Source organism: Coenobita brevimanus, chromosome 31, assembly GCF_032717465.1.
Source record: "Coenobita brevimanus isolate Jiangsu-jjx chromosome 31, ASM3271746v2, whole genome shotgun sequence".
In the NCBI taxonomy this organism is placed as follows: domain Eukaryota; kingdom Metazoa; phylum Arthropoda; class Malacostraca; order Decapoda; family Coenobitidae; genus Coenobita; species Coenobita brevimanus.
In genome coordinates, this window is record NC_136984.1 from 9,978,940 (window position 1) to 9,999,270 (window position 20,331).

At 41.9% G+C, this 20,331-nt stretch overlaps 1 non-coding gene across 1 annotated transcript; it reads right to left on the reverse strand.

The window, feature by feature from the left end:
- Window positions 1-1,549: 1,549 nt before the first annotated feature.
- Window positions 1,550-1,668, reverse strand: LOC145395560 (5S ribosomal RNA). Its single transcript, XR_013896636.1, has one exon. It is a non-coding gene; the product is annotated as a 5S ribosomal RNA (ribosomal RNA).
- Window positions 1,669-20,331: the final 18,663 nt, after the last annotated feature.

A 20,331-nucleotide genomic window follows, 5' to 3' on the forward strand; every position in this document is an offset into this window, starting at 1 on the left:
GATTGCAATCCCTTTGGTTTTATCTTTAGTATTTGTCCTTAGTGCGAGGCAGATTTGTATCAGTGCAAGTCCCTTCTGCCTGGACATGTGTCACTGGAGTGGCTTGTGTGCTCCATAATTGACAGAGATCTCTTGTAACACATTCATTCTAGCCTATATTATTTTTTTTTTATATTCTGATTGGTAAAATCAACAAGGGGAAAATTAAAGATACTAATTTTCCATCACGACCCTCTGTACTGTCTCCAGATGCTCTGTCTCTCGTTAGCGACACTAGAGCCTTTTCAAGGAGACACTGGGTGTAGGACTTCATCCAAGGAGTCCCATCATCATTCCATTAGAGCAGTTTTGGACTCATTTGTAAAGCATGCAATCGTCCACCCCACTGCAGGTGTGGATTTGAAAGAATATTTTTTTTATACCTTTGTCATACACTGACAATCGGTGAGAGTTTGTTGTACGGCCACGAAGGGTGTTCCTCAGGCTGACAGTAGTTTGCTTGTGGAAGTACCTGATTTTGCTGCAAGTGCATACATTTTGTCCCTAACTACTCTAGGGGGTCACTCAGTCTCCTGCTGTTCTCAGGCTACAATGTAATTCCTCTTGGTGAGTCATCTGTGCTAAGGACTTATTGCTGTACAAGTATGATGAAGCACACTTTGCAGTTGAGCCTGCTGACCAGCTTGTGAAAGTGGAGAGAATTAAGATAGATGGTGTCCTAGTTTCAGCACCAACACTGATCATTATATTTCATCTTCTATATATTACTGAAGTTTTTAATGCTGGTTGGTGTGGGGTTAAACCTTCTGTCCCTATGTCAAGAGTATTTCACTATCAACATTATGGTCATGTTGATCAGTCATATCACCCTCTGGTCTGCTAGCTAATTGTGATTTGTGTGGGGCAGATGTCCAAGAGCAGACTGAATATTCATGCCTTGAATCTTGTCTTAATTGTGGCAGTAACCATACAGCGCAAACTAAGACATGCGATACATACTCATATAAATATGAGCAGGAGGCTTCAGCTCTACATACCAAGGAAAAGCCAAGTTCTCCAGAGACAGTGACCCATGTATGACTGAGAATTGTTCATCAAGGTGCTACCTTTGCTGTTGCCCTCTCCAAATTAAGGGGGGATTGTGAGTAATTGAAACAACATGTTACATTTTTGGTACTTTCTCCCTTATTTTTTGAAAAATTTTTACCATTCAAACGTCATTTTGTTCAGAATTTCCAGGAGAACAAAACGATGGCATCGATTTTCTTATAACACTATATTTATGATGTAAATTTTGACAAATTTAGTGTAAAAAACAACCAATATAATTATGCAAACTGGGCTGAAAACATTGAACTTAACCCAAAAAACATTCTGAACATTTTATGCAGCATAACAAACTGATCAAAATCCTTTTTTCATTTTTTTTTCATTCATTGGCAGACGCCATGTATCCCAAACGGGGTGACCAAGGGCTTAGAGTTAATTGTTTTACAGGGAGGGGCACTAATCCTCCACCAACCCCACTTGACACGTAGGGAGAACGTTATGCCAACAGCATCTGGTGTTCCCAGGCGGTCACCCATCCAAGTACTAACCAGACCCAACGTTGCTTAACTTCGCCGATCAGACGGGAAGCGGTGTACTCAACGTGGTATGGCCAAATCCTTTTTTACTGACGAAAATCAGTCCAGAAATAAGCGAGAAAGTACTGATTATGTGTAAATTTTGCAATTTTACAGGATGACCATTTCATATTTGGAATACTTTGCAGTACTGTAACTCTGGTACAGTGGCACTAGAACCACATATATACCAAGTTTTTCCCACCTTTCTGCCTATCAAATGTTCTTCAGTGGAAAAGAAACTATAAAGGCTAGTTTTTTATCATGTTATTCATATTACAAGTCACCTGGAGGTTAGGTAAAGTGGCAGAAATACCACAAGACACACCATCACCACCACTAAGATATATATTCCAAGTTTTTCACACCTCCTTGCCTATCAAACGTTCTTCTATGCAAAAAAAAAAATAATAATAATAACTATAAAGACTAATTTGTATCATGTTATTTACATTACAAGTTACCTGTAGGCTCAGGTAAGTAGACCTGCTACCAGTTCCTACCACCTGGCTTGGCTTCACCCCCACGACAATATCTACTAAGTTTTTCTCACCTTCATGGTTACCAAACGTTTCTCTATGCAAAAAAAAAAAAAAAAAAAAAAAAAATCAAGACTAGCCTGCATTCCACGGTATTCGATTTATTTACAAAAAGCAACCTATGAAATACGCCAGCTTACCTGACAGTACCGTGCCTCTAACCTCTGCTAATTTGGCGGCCTTCTTCAAGCTCTTTGCCCTAGAGCCACACTGCAGGTACGCCAGTCTCATCTTGGAAGCTTTGTAATCCTCAACACACATATATTTCACCGAAATATTGATAGAAATGAAAGAAATATACTCCCCCCCCAACCTGAATTTTACGGAAGGGTCTGGGCGCAGGTGAAAATCATCTAAACTGCGCATGCGCCAGAGTCTCGTCGCTGATTTGCCCATGGTTTCTGTCAGTTGGCAGATGTAAACAACAGAATTTTAAGCAAATACAATAGTCGAAACTAACAAAATTTTGCACCTTTTGCTTGTCACAGCTTTAGATGGGTAGGCTATTATAATATTATTGTACTGTCTGTCACTCACACACAGCTTTGGAAACTTGAAAATGTATTTCCTTTAGTAATCGACGATTTATGAACGAATTTGATAATCATGTTGCAAATGACAGGTTTGGACTTGAGTTGTCAGCTTGGCTTAGAAGTAAATATATATTTTTTCTTGGCAACAAAAAGTGTCTTAGGCTAAATACCTTTTGCACGTTTCTCTTAGCCTAGCTTATTCTACAGGAGTTGGGGCTTGTTTTTGTTATTCTGGTTTTAGTGTCTAATCTGCGAAGTATGAAGTTTTACCCTATAGGCCTGATATGTTTTTAAGTCATTCTATGATATTTTCTTGTGTATTTGGTTGTTTCCTACAATAGGTTATGTTAGGTTAGGTTAGGTTAGTATAAGAATAATGTTTTTATCATTTCTGGCAGAAATGACTCTCAGCTTTCAACTAATCACATTATAAAACATTAAAAAAAAAAAAAAAGTAAAGCTTCAAAGTGGGTTGGGTGTAATTCTGGAAATTTACCCTTTTCGTATTCGATGATTTATGAACGAATTTGATAATCGTGTTGCAAATGACAGATTTGGACTTGAGTTTCTCTTAGCCTATTTTACAGGAGCTGGGACTTGTTTTTGTTATTCTGGTTTTAGTGTTTAATCTGCTGAATATGAGGTTTTACCCTATATACTGATATATTCACACCTACAATAACGACTTGCCTTTGCAGCAGGCTAAGAGGGCAGGCCTTCATGCAGGGGTAAAGTCATAAGAAATGGGCATCATTTAGAAATTTCGTTATTAGTGAAAATATGAACATTTTTGTTTGTTTTGTAATATGATAATAACTTATGTATTCAGCCCTCAGGCTGCCTTCCACTGGAAAAGGTAGGACATTGAAAGGAAGGGCCTGGTCGCAGGCGAAACATGCGCCAGCTAAGAGAAAACATGGGCCAGTCAGCGACGAGACTCTCTGGCGCATGCGCAGTTTAGATGATTTTTGCCTGTGGCCAGACCCTTCTGAATTTTACCCAACCCCGGGCCAACCGTCACTGAACAGGGCTGGGATGCACAAAACTCCGTCGGATGGCAGCCTTAAGGCTGGCATTATATGAAATATTAACCCTTTAACCGCGGGTGTCATTCCAGAATGACATTACAAAAACTGGACCAAACCGCGGGTGACATTCTCGAATGTTTGTGAATATTTTGAATATCCCGCGTTTTTTCCGTGCGCCAATTGTTTCAAGGGAGAGTAGCTATTAAGTTCTTTCACTCCAGCCGACCCCCACCTCCCTCCTCCCCCCCCTGGGGCCCCACCTCCCACCCCCTGGGCTCCCCACCCCACCCCACCCCGGACCAAACACGCATCAGTATCTGTCCAGCTGTGTGAGTGAGAATGCTGCTGATGTGGCAGTGAAGTGCAGGCAATTACAGTGCCTTTTACCTGCCTCAGTGAACACAGAGTGGGTGTTTATCGTATGTGCAGTGTTCATATATGTTTATAGTATTATTATCAGAATGAGGTTGGCATTTGGTAATGGTGTGTGAGCGAAAAATAGTGATTACAACACCGCTGATGTGGCAGTGAAGTGTGGGTAATTACAGTGCCTTTTACCTGCCTCAGTGAACACAGAGTGGGTGTTTATCGTATGTGCAGTGTTCATATATGTTTATAGTATTATTATCAGAATGAGGTTGGCATTTGGTAATGGTGTATGACCGAAGGTAATGGTGTGTGAGCGAAAAATAGTGATTTTAGATCGCTCACTTCTAATGGCACTGCCCATCCAGTGATAGTCAACGAAATCATGAAACCTACATAATTGCAAAGCCGAAGGTTAGTACTTTCTAATGGTACCTTATTTTTCGCTCTAGATTTATTCTGTGCAGAGTTATAAAGGTTTAAAGTTTGTTTACATTTTGGTCGAAACCCCCGCGGGACAGGCCAGTCGGGGCAAAACAATGCCCGTGGTTAAAGGAGGCCCTACGGCTGCCTCTAATGCCCATGCACGACGACCCGTTGCTTTGTCTTAGGGCTGACTTAAGTTTCGTGCATTGGTCTTAGCTAAGGCTGGCCTTAACTGTAGGGAATGTTTTGGGGAAAATCTAGAGCGTCAGTTGCGACCCTGCCGACCAATCAGACGGCAGAACACAAACACTGGGCCAATCACAGACCTTCATGAATCAGCTGGGGATGAGAGGCGAGAGGAGTGTTTATATTACCGTCATAGTGGGAAACCAGTCACTGTATAGAACGCCTAGGTAAACTTCAAGCCAAGGTGTAAGATAAAATCATCTGTACACATTTCCTTGGTTTTCTGTAGATTACCGTGTTTATTTTAGGCAACGTGAGAAACGACCAAACTGCAGCAAACCGACAAACTGTGAACTCAGTCATTTGAGTACGTTAGGTTAATTTAGGCTGCGGTTAGTTTTAGGCTGGGATGGTCTGGGCTACGTTTGTTCGATTACGGTAGGTTAGGTTAGAAATTTAAGTAAGTGCTTAACATAACGTTCTTCTAAATTAACCTAACCTAACCTAACCTACATTATCCCAGCCTAACCCCTTGTTATTACATTATACTTTGCCATAAAAATAGTAGACATTCTATAGAATACCTATGCATTCTATTAAAGTCCCAGGTTAGGGAAAATATATACAGTCAGAATGAAATAAACATTTCATACTTTGCCAAAAAATGGAGTCATTCTATAGAATTCCTAGGCGTTCTATACAATACCTTATTTCACACAATGCTGGTAACAAAAACACAACAGTCAAGGATAAGCACGTGAATTGCCGGTAATTAATTGAAAATGTCGGGTGCAATGACAAGACGTCCCAATATTAGTGACGAAGAGCAATACATTCACACAACCTTTAAAACATTAGTAAGATGAGAGGGTTTAGGAGTAAGGAAATAAAATGGCAATATGAATGGGAACTTACGGTATTACGTTTGCCTTGTTTTACCTAACCATTGTCTAACTTTAAACAAAGTAATCAGCAACCACAATTACCTGGCATAAAAATGTCACCATAGACACCTTGGTTCAGATCTCTGGTGGTTAGAATTAGCCCAGATATTGGCAGCGTGAGTGGCTGCCATGATATCTGTAATTACAGCTCATTATCATTTTCTTGCTGTCAAACAACTTGCACAGCCAGTGAATGAAACCGTTTGCGGCTGACAAATACATTTTCTTTGTGATCTGGGGCCTTAATTGGTATTAGGGTTCAATCCATTGCTCCAAGCACTTTAGGAAGTTAGGAATAATGATGAATTATCACCAATCCATAATATGGCTGCATGGCATAGTAGAGGGAAAATAAAGACCATAAGAAACACACAAACATCAAGAAAAGGGGGTAGAATGGAAGACAGAAGAGGACAGTAAGGAAAGAAAGACTGGAGACAAAAAGGCCTCTTTTAGTTGCCCTTTACAAGCAGGGATACTGGGGATGTATTCTTTCCCTCCCTTCCCGTGGGAACCCAAATACTTCAAGAAATTTATTCTGTGGAAACCCTCGTCTCTGTCCTTCTCAGCAAACCACTGGGCATCTTAATTTTTCTCAGTCATTTTCTGTATAAAGTATCTGTCACACGTGATATTACTTTGCATACACTTGACTCATGAATACCACCCTCCAACAACACTGAAAATTCCTACTAGCGTAGAACCTCTGGGTTGCCAAAAATTGTTGTGTAGGCAAGAATGGCATGGCAGAGTAACGTGACACTCCCAATATGAGGCTCAAGTTCCGTTAAACGAAGGAATTCGCTCCTGGGGAGGCGATATTGTCCCAATACATGTTCATCATTTATGTTACAAGGGGTTCAGTGGCTCCAAGAAACCTCCATTCCCTTCGCAAAGCACGATCTAGTTCACAGACAACCATCAACTCCATGCCGAGGCAAACAATAACAAGTTGGGTCCGGTTTGTGCTACTGAGAATATCAAATCGGAGTTACTTTATTTACGGGTCTCAGTACGGTAAGGCTGCTCCGACCCAGCCTCAGCGGTTGAGGCGGCCTTACCGAGGCTTACCCTCCTGTTGGTGCTTCGTGCATGGGCCTTAGCGACCCACGGCCTTAAACTACCCGACTTAAGGCCGTGTGTAGCCTTAAGTCCGTTTGTGCATCCGGGCCCAGGTGGTCAACTGGTTTGAAAAGTTGTTTACACAGTTTTCTCTGATTCTTACGTCAAAGAAAACGTAATAGGGATAGCTAAAAGAAAAGTATTTCAAGCAAGGGACCCATTTCATTTCTTTTTCTACTCGATCGCGTATGGCTCGACGCTCGCCTCGCATGACTCAGGTGAGAAAAGGGGCCAGAACGCCTGCTTATAACTGAAATATGACAGTAAGCTATATCTAAATATACAGAGAAAACACAGACGAAGCACTTGGGCACAAAAAAACGACAGCAAAATTTTGGTCGAAAATTCGCCATCAGTTTTTTCTAAGTGTGCTAATTCCAAGTCTCATTCAACGGCATCTGCTTACATGTGGTCAATGTTCTGCACTTACAACGACTATCTCGGCCATAGTTCTGATTGTACTTGCTTGTGACAATTCTCACAGGTCACCACAGCCAATCGGCACCAGTTCCTGTCTAGGAATACAGTCAACATCTAGTTGCATGTAATGCCACAGACTGACAGCTTATCAGGTGGTGTATTCAAGTCTGTCCACCACAGCAGAATAAATATTCCCCAAAACACACATTCCAAATTTGCTCTGAGTTACTTTTGTTAGGGAATTTCCCACGAAAACTCCCAGCCAAGGAAGCTAGTCACTGGCAGCGCAACATTACTGCCCTTTAGGATTCCTTTGTTGTGGTTGGGATGCGGGTGGCTGTGGTGGGAGATGATGCATCCTCCATGGATATCTCTAAAATGCTACACCGCCTGGTCTTGTTCCCCAGTTGCCTAAAGCTCATCCAGTATGATCTGGATAACCAAGACACACTTAATCAGCCTTACAATATCCACCAATAGTCCCTTGCTTGGGTGGGTCGAATGTTGCAAATATTAAGGCACTTAGGTAACGTACTATACCTGATTTTGAGGTATTAGAACTAACTAGGAGGAACTTCATTTACTCCTGCACAAGTATCAACGCATCTGTACTTGCCTTTATGAGATCAGGGTTGGAGACTGGTCTCCTTCTGCTCCAAGAAGCTATATAGTTATCCAATCCCCTCTTTTAGTGGATTGCACGCAATTATCAAGATGGACGTGTCTTTCTGTGCCATACAGATATTCTATTGACTTATTTTTCTGCTTGGACGCTTGTTCAGGTAGTGGCTATTCAGTTACACCTAGTGAGTTGAAACATGTTTTCATTTAGGTAATATTAATGGGCATCATTCTTTGTAAGACAATACTATTTTTAACCCCTGAGGTGATCACTGGCTGCTTTAGTTAAGAATAATGATTTCTTCTATCTATAGGAGACCCTACGCATTCTCATGTACTTTTCGGTTGTTGATCATACATTGGCTTTCCCAGGTTATTCGCTGGATTTTTCATGTGTGACTTTGCTTGATAGAGACATTTACCCCGTCGTGGCCAAAGCGTGCAGTTCAACACTAATAGACAGTGTGCCTCCCTGGTGTTTGGGTATGGCTGACTGGGCAGAGTTTGTGGAACACCGTGGTCTTGATTGCTGTGTTCATGGCAGAAGAGCACTTCGTATCTCTTGTGTGGCAATTTTTTTTTTTTCTTCCATTCCCCAAACGTCTGCCAAGTTCTGCAGGAGACCTGAGCCTTGGAGGAATGAGAATAATGCTCTGGCAAGGAGCGTTTCAAAGCTACTGGTAGAAGATGTAGGAAAAATAGCAGTAATGTATTCGTTAATATCCAGTACATGAAAACTCGTGTTCGCTATCGCTGGGTACTGAAGAACCTGTTTCATAGCTCGAGGAGGTTATATATCTCATTACTCACTTCATCAAATCCTTTACCATTAATAGGGAAGAAGTTGAGGAAAATAATGGCCAAGCATCCCCTTCTCCGTCCTCAGTGTTGAATGTTCAGGGAGTTTCTATACTTGACATCATGGGGGTATCTTCAGCCCTGTGGAACATAATTACATTGTATCCCATAAAGATCCTTATAAGCCATGCATTTGCTTCCAGTAGCAAAAGGAGAAATTAGATATTTCCTTTTAGGCTAGTGGTGGAGAAACATGTACTCTTCACTGTCCGTGAACTGACTGCTGCTCCTTGGCAAGATGGCATTTTTTATGCCTTGCTTCGCCGTATGCCATATGAATCTGTGCTTTATTTTATTTGACCTTAATAAGAGGTAATGGGAGAAAGGTATACTACTCACTAATTGGAAATTGGTTATACTTTACCCATTGCTAAGCCTGGAAAGGACCAATCTGATGTCATTAATTATCATCCTAGATGTCTTGTGTATGTAAACTGTTTGAGAAAATGGGTTACCGTGGGACTGATTTAGTATTTATCGAAGAATGGATTCTTTTCATCACAAACTGAGTATTGCTAAAGGAGATGAACATCTGACAACTTCCTTAAACTTGAATCAGCAATTTCTGAGGCTTTTGCTGCCAGGCAACATCTAGCTGTATTTCTTGACTTGGACAAGGCATATGATACAGCATGGCATCATGGCATCCAGAGTCACAGCTCTCTGATGCCTGGCTGCCTGTCGAAGTTGGTTCAGGACTTCTTGCCGAGTTGCAGGTTTCAAGTCTGTGTGGGCCCATTGGGTTCATGAGGAAGGTGTTACTCATGGAAGTGTATTAAGTATTCCTTTATTTGTCATTGCTATCAATGGCAATATAGATTTCTTGCTGAAGGGATTATATTCCTTCCGTTATGTGGATGGTTTAGATGCATGGTGTTCTGCCTCTCGGATGTCTAAGAGATGAATGCAGCTAGTGCTGAACAGGTTGATGGGGTAACCAGCTGGGCAGACTAAAGAAATTTTCGTTATTCTTCGAGTAAAACCGTGGCTGTGCAGTTTTGTATGATTAAGGGAATTCACCCAAGCCCTGACTTATTTCTAAGTGGACGTCAGCTCCAGTATGTGGAAGAGACTAATTTTCCTGGCTTAATGGCTGACTGCCAGCTGACATCGGTTTCGCACCTGAAACATCTGAATGTGTCCTATATGCAGGGTGTAAATTTGTTGAAGATATTCTCATAGACCTGATGGGGTGCTGATTGCAAGACAGTTTTACACCTGTATCAAATCTTAGTGGGATCTAAGCCTTCCTATGATTGAGAGTTTTTCTCCTGTACTACTATTGCGCGGATTATAGTTCTAGATTCCGTGCATCATCCTGGTTTGTGCCATTCTGCTGAGGCTTGTAAATCCTTTCAATTCCCCTTGTGTTGGTGGAAGCTGGCATGCCTCCCTTATTAAATGATTATTGCTGGAACCATGTGAGATGCATGTTAGGCCTACTGACATGTATTTATTTTGTCATGGCTGTCTTTTCTCCAGTGTTATGATTTGTATCCTCACACTCTATGTCTCTGGTACAGGGTCAGGAAGATTATTAGGGACTTTGGTTTCTCTTCAGTACCTGTCTAGGTCCCGAGAATTGCCTCATGATTCCTTCCAAGGGTGCATTTTTTCAAGGCTTTTGATGGCACTGAGCCCTCAGATACTTCTCACAACCTTCATCAGTTGTTTCTGGAACTTCTTTCCATGCACGATGGCACTAGCCCTGTGTACACAGACGGTTCAAAGTTGGACACTGGTGTCGGGTTTGGGGTGATGTTCTCAAATATTATAAGAAAAGGAAGTCAGCCTGTAACTGTATCTGATTTCACTTTGGAACTGTACAGTATGCTATCAGTTTTAATTTTTCAATTGATTTTAGCACATCAAGACATACCTTTTTACAGTTTTTATTGACTCGAAGTTCCCCTTTGGCCTTGGAGTGTTTTAACTCTACCAATCCTTTGAATCTTCACGTCCTTGAGTGGATATTCCTGAACCATTGCGGCTTAAGCTCATGCGGTTTTATTGAGTTCTATTCATTTTCGTGTGGCAGGTAATGATAGGGCCGGTACATTAGCTAAAGCCACGTCTTTACGACGACACTCTGCAAACTGCCTGCTTCCTGCTTCAAATAAGATTCCTTCCACGAAGTTTGCAGTTTGTGCCTCTAGCAAACACGGTGGGATCCTGGTGTTACTAATGTATTCCAGGAGATTACTGAGAGAGTGGCTTCATAAAGGGCACTTTCTTCTGGAAGAAGACTGCTGTTGCCTGACTTCGTATTAAGCATTAATGATTGACTCACGGGTTCCTGATGTGTGGTGGGGCTCGGCTACACTGTTATGACTACCTGGTCCCTCTTACCATTGATCTCTTGCTGGTCGAGAGTCCGAGGCTTGGGGACCTGCGTTAGAGGTTTCTCCTCCGTCATAGGATGACAAATGATACATACTGTCTGTCTTCCATGGAGTGGTCCATGGCTTTTATTCTGATATTCTGAACATCAATAAGGTCCATTCTTCCAGTTTACAGCCGTGAACGCTGAATAATGCTAGATAATCCAATACTTACAGTTAATTTGTTTCTTCAAGGCTGAATAATAATTGTCTGGGGAAAATGAGATTTTTTTTTTCTTATGCTTGGAAGAAGGAACCAAAGGCTGCAAGCCTGCGATAACTATTTCTTCCAAGAGAAACACAAGATACAAGAGAGAGCCAAATTCAAGATCTGATCATTTCGAGATGACTGGACACACTGCGTTTGAAAGACTGGAGATCATAGCTAGCAGGAAATACAGACAGAGGGAGACAGTTCCGGAGTTGACCTATTGCATATATGAATGACTGGGAGTAACGGTTAACTCTTGCAATAGAGTTGGACAGAAAAGGAATGAGAGTTTGCTGCTAGACGGGTGCTACGCGCCCATCGTAGAGGTGGAGGAATGTAAGCAGACAGTTCAGAGGAGCAGTGACCATTGAAGTAGCGACAGAAAAGTAATAAAGATGCAACAGCGTGGCAAAGAGACAGAGGTTGAAGGGAGCCAGCAAGAGGAGGAGAGTTAATGAGACGAAAAGTCTTTGACTCCACCCTACTGAGAAGAGCTGCATGTTGGGAGCCTCCTCACACATGAGAGTTTTACTCTACACAGGGGGGGGGGGGATAAAATCCATGTATAGAGCCAACAACTGTGCAGGGGTAAAGAAGGAACGGAGTAAGCTTAGCCACACCTGACCTCTTGGAAGCAGATTTTACAAGTGATGTAATATGATCTTTCCAAGATAAGTCCCGAGTGAATGAAACCCCAAGCATATTCAAGGATGAAGCACGATTAAGCTGAATATTATTAAACATTAGTGGGTAGATTTTTTTGGGTTGATATTTGTAAGAACTGAGTCTTTGATACATCAAAAACAACAAGATTATTTTTACCCAAGTAAGAGATACGAGCCAAGTCAAACATTACGTGTGCCATAGCCTCATCCCTTGCTTGTTGAAGTAACTGCTGAGATGGACGTTGCGGGAATCGAATGGAAAGGTGAAGGATGGAGTCCTCAGCATAGGAGTGGGTATGGTTAGATGTACAGCGTAGAAGGTCACCTTATTGAATAAAAGGAAGAGAGTTGGTGATAGGACAAAGCCCTGAGGAACACCACTGTTGATAGATCTAGGAGAAGAACGATGGCTGTCTACAACAGCGGCTATAGAACGACCAGAAAGGAAGCTATAGATGAAGGCACAGATAGAAACGATTGAAACCGTAAAGAGGGCAGTTTGGAAACTAAAGATTTATGCCAGACTCGATCGAAATCCTTTGAGATGCCAGGTGCAATGGCAAGGCTTTCGCCAAAGTCCCGAAAGGAGGATGACCAGGAGTCTGAAAGGTAGGTGAGAAGAACGCAAGTGGAACGTCCCTGACAGAACCCATACTGACAATCAGAAAGAAGGTTGTGATAAGAAAGATGCTTTAAAATTTTTCTATTAAGAACTGACTCAAAACCTTTTGAGATACAGGATGTTAAAGTAATTGGATGGTAGTTAGAGGGTTGGGAATGGTCACCCTTCCTTGGGACTGGCTGAATGAGAGCAAACTTCCAGCAAGAAGGAAAGGTACAAGTTGATAGACAAAGGCGAAAGAGTTTACCTAGGCAGGGTGTATGCACAGAAGCACAGTTCTTGAGGACAACAGGAGGGACTCCATCAGGCCCATATGCCTTGTTAGTACTGAGGCCTGTGATGGCAGAAAATACATCAACTGAAGAAGTTTTAATGTCGACCATGAGGAAGTCAGAGGGGGAAAGTAGTGGAGGAACAGCATCGGAATCATCTAAGGTGGAATTGGAGGAGAAAGTCTGAGTGAAGAGATCTGCTTCATCAGTAGAGGAAATAGCTACAGAGCCATGACAGTAGAAAAGAGGAAGGAAGGACGATGAAGTAAAGTTGTTAGAAAGGTTTTTGGCAAGGTGCCAGAAGGAGCGGGAAGAATTCCAGTTGGAGGGTTGAGAGCATTTATTACGAATAAAATTATTTTTAGCAGTGCAATGAGCATACTTTGGACGATTCTGGCCAGAAACGTAAAAAAGATGAGATTCAGGGGTGGGTTGGCTCTGGTACCTTTTATAGGCCCTCTCCTTGTTGTGGACAGCAATAAAACAAGTGTAATTAAACCAAGGCTTTCTTGCATTAGTCAAAGGGTATGAGAAAGGAATGTATGCTTCCATGCCTGAGAGAGTAACCTCCATAATGCGCAAGGCACACTCAGATGGCTTACGACCATGGAAGCAGTAATCATTCCAGAGAAAATCAAAGAAGTACTGCCTGAGGGCCTCGCAGTCTGCAGCTCCAAAGTGCCACAGATGACGTTTCTTTGGAGGGTCCACAGGCCGTACTGGAGCAATAGGACAGGTTAAGGTAATTAAGGTTGTGGTCAGAGGAGCCCAACGGAGAGAAAAGATTAACAGTGTAAGCAGAAGGATTAGTTGTAAGGAAGAGGTCAATTATGTCGGAGCTCTCTTCAAGGCGGTCAGGGATATGGGTAGGGTGCTGTACAAGCTGCTCTAGGTCATTAACCCCTAAATATCACAGTTCCATCTGGCTCATCTGCCACTTGAGCCACAATTCGGGGGTGTTTTTTTTACTTTCACCAAGGGGAAAAACAATATGTTCTGACTAAACAGGAAGAATTTACACACCTGACAGCGCAACTGGCACTCCCCTAGGCCTAATGGTTACCGCACAATCGAGGGTCAAAGTTGAAAAAATATATAATAGTTACCCCCAAAAAACTTTCAAAGACCTCGATAGTTTTGATAACTAACTATTTCTATTACTGAAATAGGTCATTGCAATATCAAATGTCACATCAAGCCCGGGAACAGGTGTTTTGGGGCGGGGAGCTTACTTGCCCTTGGGGAGAAAATGTACCCTGTGGGGAGAAGGTTTGTAGGTATAGAGGTCGGATAAAACCATCTTTTCTCATCAAAGTAGAGCACTTTAGTTTGTTTTTGACCAACTACTCTGAAAGCCGATGTGTATGTACGTGTGGGAAGATAAAATTCGATTGGGGAGACGGGCCACAACGAGTAAATTGAACCCTGGGAGATCATTTACGGTAACAACCAATTTGGGTAGTTGAAACAAACAAAATCTATGTGATTTAGCATATCAACCATGCAACAGGTGTGTTTACAGGTGTGGGGAGATAATTCACGTATGGGAAGCAATAGATGTATTGAGGTGGAGGGGTGGTGGTGGGGGGGCTGGGGCTCAGATGCCTTTGATTGCACGTGTTTGCCTGTATAGAATAGTATACAGAGAAGTAGTTATTATGTTCAGGTGCGAAAAGGCACAGGGGAGAAAAAAAAAAAACATCGAGGCAATACATATAAAGCACGTGCACATATGTTGGGGATGGGGGGAGTGGGGGAGGGGAGGCATGAGGGGGGAAAGCAAGCCAAGCTGTGTGCTCGCTATCACACGATGGTTTATTGGGGGTAGGAGGGTAGTATGGGGCCAAAAGGGAGGGAGGGGGTAGGGTAGTGGGGATATACAAGGTAGGGGGGAAGGTGGGGGGGCTGGAGGGGGATGGAATGGGCCTCGTGGTTGGGGAAGGGGTATACTTTGACTAACAACGTCCTACTGGGGCGTACAGAGGGGTGGGAGGGTCTTCAGAGGGGGTTATTACTTGACACATGAAACATTCAGGCAATGGGTGGGCTGAGGGGGGGGTGACCCCCCCTGCCCCCAGATTGGCCGGATCACCCAACCCGAGGCCGAAGGGGTTAGTTCTCATTGGCTTGAAGGGATATACGTCACATTTGGGGTGGAGCAATGTACAGGCAGTTATTTACAAGGTGCACTATATTGTTGTGATTCGGCTGAGAGGGCTGAAGTGGTCAACACGTAGATTGACGTGCTTCAGTACTTACAGTAGGGGTTAAGGATAGGAAAGATGTAGGCATGTTCACCAGGTGGATGAGTAAAAGGAGAAGAGAGCCAAAGATGGTGGTGAACATTGAAATCTCCTAGAATGGAGATTTTAGAGAAAGGAGAAATGCATAGAATGTGTTCCGTCATAGAAGTAAGACAGTCGAAGAATTTTAGATAGTCAGTAGAATTAGGGGGTAAGTAAATAATGCATATATATTAAGTCAGAGAATGACAGGAAAGCAGAAGCCAGAGTGTAGAGAACTCAGAAGAATAGAGTTGAGGAACACGAGAGCAAGATAAGTCACTGCGTATATATACACAACAACCACTTTGGCTTTGAAATGAGTATAGAGAAAGTAGGAGGATACAGAATAGGATTTGCTGTCAGCTGCCTCAAACAGCTGAGTCTCAGTTGGGAAAAGAAGGTGAGGTTTAGAGGAAGATAGGTGGTGCTCAACATTGCGAAAGTTAGAGGAAAGGCCGAGAAAGTTGCAGAAATGAAGACGTGAGTCAGTCAGTGGTTCCTGGCAGCTCGGGTCGTCACCGGGAGAGGGGTCATTTGATTCCCGAGTCTAAAATAATATACTGTAGAGTTACTCTGTTGCAAATAAGATACTATTTGTATAATGAATAAAAGGAATCAGTGCAGTAAGGAATGACAGAAGCAGCTTCCTGTAATCTGGCCTGTTCAATGACCAGACAAGTCTCTTTAATCTGAATATAAACATCTGGAGCAAGCAGTAATAAAATGCAAGGACATCGTCATATTGAAAAGGTATTTAGACTGATCTCAAGGAGCCAGTTCAGCAGAAATAGGTAAAACCAGGTCATCTTACTTTGTCCAGTTTAAATGAAAACGTCTTACATAAGAATATAACAGAAATTATACCTTGACATGGGTAAGATATAAGGATAGATATATGCTAATGCAGTTGTTCCCAGACTTTTCGTTTTGTGGCCCCGGACCAAAATACAACTACATCATTGGGTTACTAAAAATAGAGACAAAATGTATGTGCATAAGTACAAGAACACTCAGAAAATGAATAAAAAGCTCGATGGTTCGGTTGAACTTGCATTGTTACAAGACACAAAAGTGACTTCATTGCAGGCACAAGAAACCATCATTGTAAGTAGTTCATCAGTCTCATGCTGAACAGTTAAAATAAAATATATATAATAAGTTTTGCACAGAAAAACACACGAGACTGACTAACACCTACACAGCCAATCAATGTTTACACAAAACTTCATCGGGCTCTGATCTCCAAAAGTTTCACTTACAAATGAGTCACTTGAAAAGTCGAACAATTCATCTTTCATTGTCTTCCGGTGTATGCAGCACGTGACGGTTGATAAAAAATAATATCCTCGCAAATTTCACCTGTGGAAAATTTGTTATGAAATTCCCTCACCAGTGACTCCTGACACTAAATGTTACATTATTGCTCCCTTGAGAAAATAGGCTGGGCCCCCATGAGGTCATGACCTCCAGTCTGGGAACCACTCTGTCAGTGAGTATAAAATTTTTTGTTACTGAAAAAAAAAAGTCGTTACAACAGCACAGTGTTAACTAAGTCATCTTACCTTATATAGTTTGAAGGCCCCACAAAATTTTTATAAGTTGAACAGAATCATGTGGGAGTAGCAGGAAAATAATACTGACAGGTATCACACGACTGAAGGAAATATTCTCCTGAACAAAAGCTGCAAATCCAACAATGCAAGCAGAACTAACATGAACCATGCTGTCCTGTTTGACAACCATAGAAGTCCTTGCTAAGTTGGATAATGAAGTCGGTAAGTTAAAGGGATTAAAATACACAAGAAGTCATCCGATTCTAATAGTTACTATGCCTAACCAAAGGAGTCAATCCAGCAAAGATAGACAGAACTAAGTGGTCTTACCCAGTCCAGTTTGTAGGCTGCACACCTGTACTGAAGATAACGATTCCTAAGAGTGAGCCCCAACGCATCCGCTTCGTCCAGACTGAGACACCTTGACTGCAGTTCTGGCATGAAACATAGGGAACATTATCTGACTGGACATTGACGATGTATGTGAGACTGTGGTGGTAGTGGTGATAGTGGTGGGAGTTAGTGGTGGTGGTGTTGGTGTATGGGGTGGGATAAGGGAGAGAAGGTGGTGGTATATGGTAGGGAGTGGTGGATGCTACAGGGGCTGTTGATGGTTCTGACAGTTTGTGGAGATTATGTGGAGGAGCTGATTGTGATAGTGATGTAGGCGGAGTTAGTGTGACCGTGATGGTTGAAGTGGGATGAGGGTGAGGAGGTGGTAGTGTAATGAAGAGAGTGGTGGGTGCTGCAAAAGGTATTGGTGGTTCTGACAGTCTGTGGAGATCATGTGATGCAGCTGGCTGTGATAGTGATGTAGGAGGAGGTGGTGATGGTGAAGCAAATGGTGATGGTGGTGTGAGGTGCGGTGCTGGGGCGGAAGCTGAAGTGGGTGGTAGTGTGGAAGGAGTAGAAAGGGATGTAGTGGTGGTTTAAAAGGTGGTAGTGGTTGTGGATGTTTTTGGAGGAGTTCGCGTTGGGGCTTTGGTGATGACAGGTGTACGGGTAGATGGTGAAGCAGGTGGTGGTGTGAAGAAAAAGGAATATATAATCTCATGATTAAGGGATATACAGAGGATTCCACAGATTAAAAATCGAAGTCCTCTTGTGCTGCGGTGACGGCTCAGACTGCTGTTGTGAGGACCGCAAACACCTTTTTAACTGCTGAAATTGGCAACCAGTCTTATATTCATGGATGTAAATCCCGAACAGCTTTATAGGAAGCAGATAACGATGCTGGGCAGGCACTGCCTGGTATCGCTGCCTGAACCATCCCCTTGACATCGGAGAACTGGGATGCAGAACATATGGACCAGTTTGCCAAGTTAAGATATGAAGATATATATTCTATAACAACCAGGGTAGAGGACAAAATACACAGATTCATCTACAAACTCGCCACACTAAATGTAATAGCTGAAGAAACCTCTCACTCACTGGGAGCTACAGGTTCTACCCCTGGTATCATGTATGGTCTCCCTAAACTTCATATAGACTCTGTTCCGTTACGTCCCATCATGGCTGCCAATGACACAGCTACGTATAAGTTAGCAAAATTTCTAGTACCAGTGTTAATTCCATTTACCAATAATGAGTTTACACTAAAGAATTCGTACGAATTGGCCACTTTCCTTATCCACTGACCAATATCTGAGTCTTATTTTTTATGTAGTTTTGATATTACATCTCTTTTTACTAATCTGCCTTTGGACAAAACAATATTTGTTTGCCATTAGTATATCAGGGAATAGATATTTTTAATCGTATGAGACAATCTGTTTCACTTTGTGAAAAAGATGTCCTTGTTCTTTTCAATGAAAATTGGTATAAACGAGTTAATGGGATGGCGATGAGTTCACCATTAGGACCCATACTGGTGAACATTTTTCTTTTCTACCATGAGAAAACGTGGCTAGACGGATGTCCGTCAAATTTTAACCCATTTTATATTGGCGGTATGTGGATGACACTCTAGTAATATTTAAAGCTAATGAACATGCGTTGAAATTCTTAGAATACCTCAACAGACAGCATAAAAACATTTCCTTCACACTAGAGACGAAGAAAAATAATCAACTTTCTTTTTTAGATTAAGTGATTACGAAAAGCAATGGTAAGCCTTTTTCTATGTTCTGCTTTGCAGCCCTTTCAGGTTTGGGAACAAGCCTTTTTAAGTTTCAGTCATATCAGATACATGATCAGTGCTATAAAGACTCTTATTCACAGAGCTTTTTGTCTGTCATCTACATACGCCCATTTTCATAGTGAAGTTACTTTTTTGATGAAATATATTGTGAATAGAGGTTTTAGTGCACATTTGTTTGATAAACTGGTGAATATTTTCCTGAACTATAGATACCAACCCAAACAGTGTTCCCTGAATATGAAGGTAGTCTACCTAACTTTGCCTATCTAGGAGAGATTTCAGCGAAAACAGAACAAAATTTGTTCAAGAGTTTATCAAAATTTTACCCTAGTATTGATTTTCGTTTGGTTCACCTCAGTTCTTTCAGAGTTGGGTCTTTCGGTTTAAGGACTCTCTGTCAGCAGACTTGCGTTCGTCGGTAGTTTACTTGTTTACCTGCCCTAGTTGCCAGACAGGGTATATTGGCAGTACATTCCTTGCCTTCAAAACACGCACCGCCGAACTTATGGGTTAGTCTGGCAGAACAGGTCTAGGCTTCAGTCACCACCTTATTCAGCTGTGAGGAACACAAGTGTTCAGTGTGATACTCGTCTTAAAGGTGAATATTATAAAATACTTCATAGCTGCTCTAATGACAGGGTAAGGATCTTAGAGTCCTTGTATATTAAATTGCATATGCCCCAGCTTAACAGTATCATCCTACTCCTTAAACATAGCTTAATACTCTTATTTACTACTGCTGTATCTTTTAAGCACTTTTCAATTTACATATAAGTAATCTTAATAATTTTATCATTTTAGACCACTGAAGATGACATTAAGGAAATGTCGAAACGTCGGGTAATAAAATCCACTGTGCACATCACGACATTTTGTTTACTTTCCCTGCTGAAGACATTATTACAAATACATCGATACTAATGAACGCACTCGGACAACCAGCCAGCTGTCAGCTAGCAAAATATTAAGGCTCTTCTCTTCTCAGTCGAATTGTATAGGTTTGTAATATGAATCCTGGAATATAATCTCTCGAGTCACAGTTATCTTCTGTTATTAGCCGGAAAAACATTAACTTACCTCTTCGAATACGAAAACCATATTGTGTCTACCGTTGTTTCTGCATCTCCAGCTCTGTTTCGATGGCCCATGCTCACAGAGTAACTGCCTTACAGCCACAATGTTAACCCTCACATAACAAAAGCCAAACCTAAGCTGAATGAAATCATACGCATAGAGTGACTGCTTCACAGGCAGTGTTATCCCTAACACGAAGCCATTTCTAAACTGAATGTAGTCATTCTCTTACCGTGACTTCTTTACAGGGACAGCGTTAACCCTGAGTGAACACGGAACCAGTCCTAAGTCGAATGTAATCATACTCTTAGAGTCACTGCTTTAATGGTGCAATGGCAACCCTCAGATAACACGAAACCAATCCTAAACTAAATGTAATCATATTCATACAGTGACTGCTTTACAAGAACAGTGTTAACCCTCAGATAACACAAAGCCAGTCATAAGTTGAATGTAA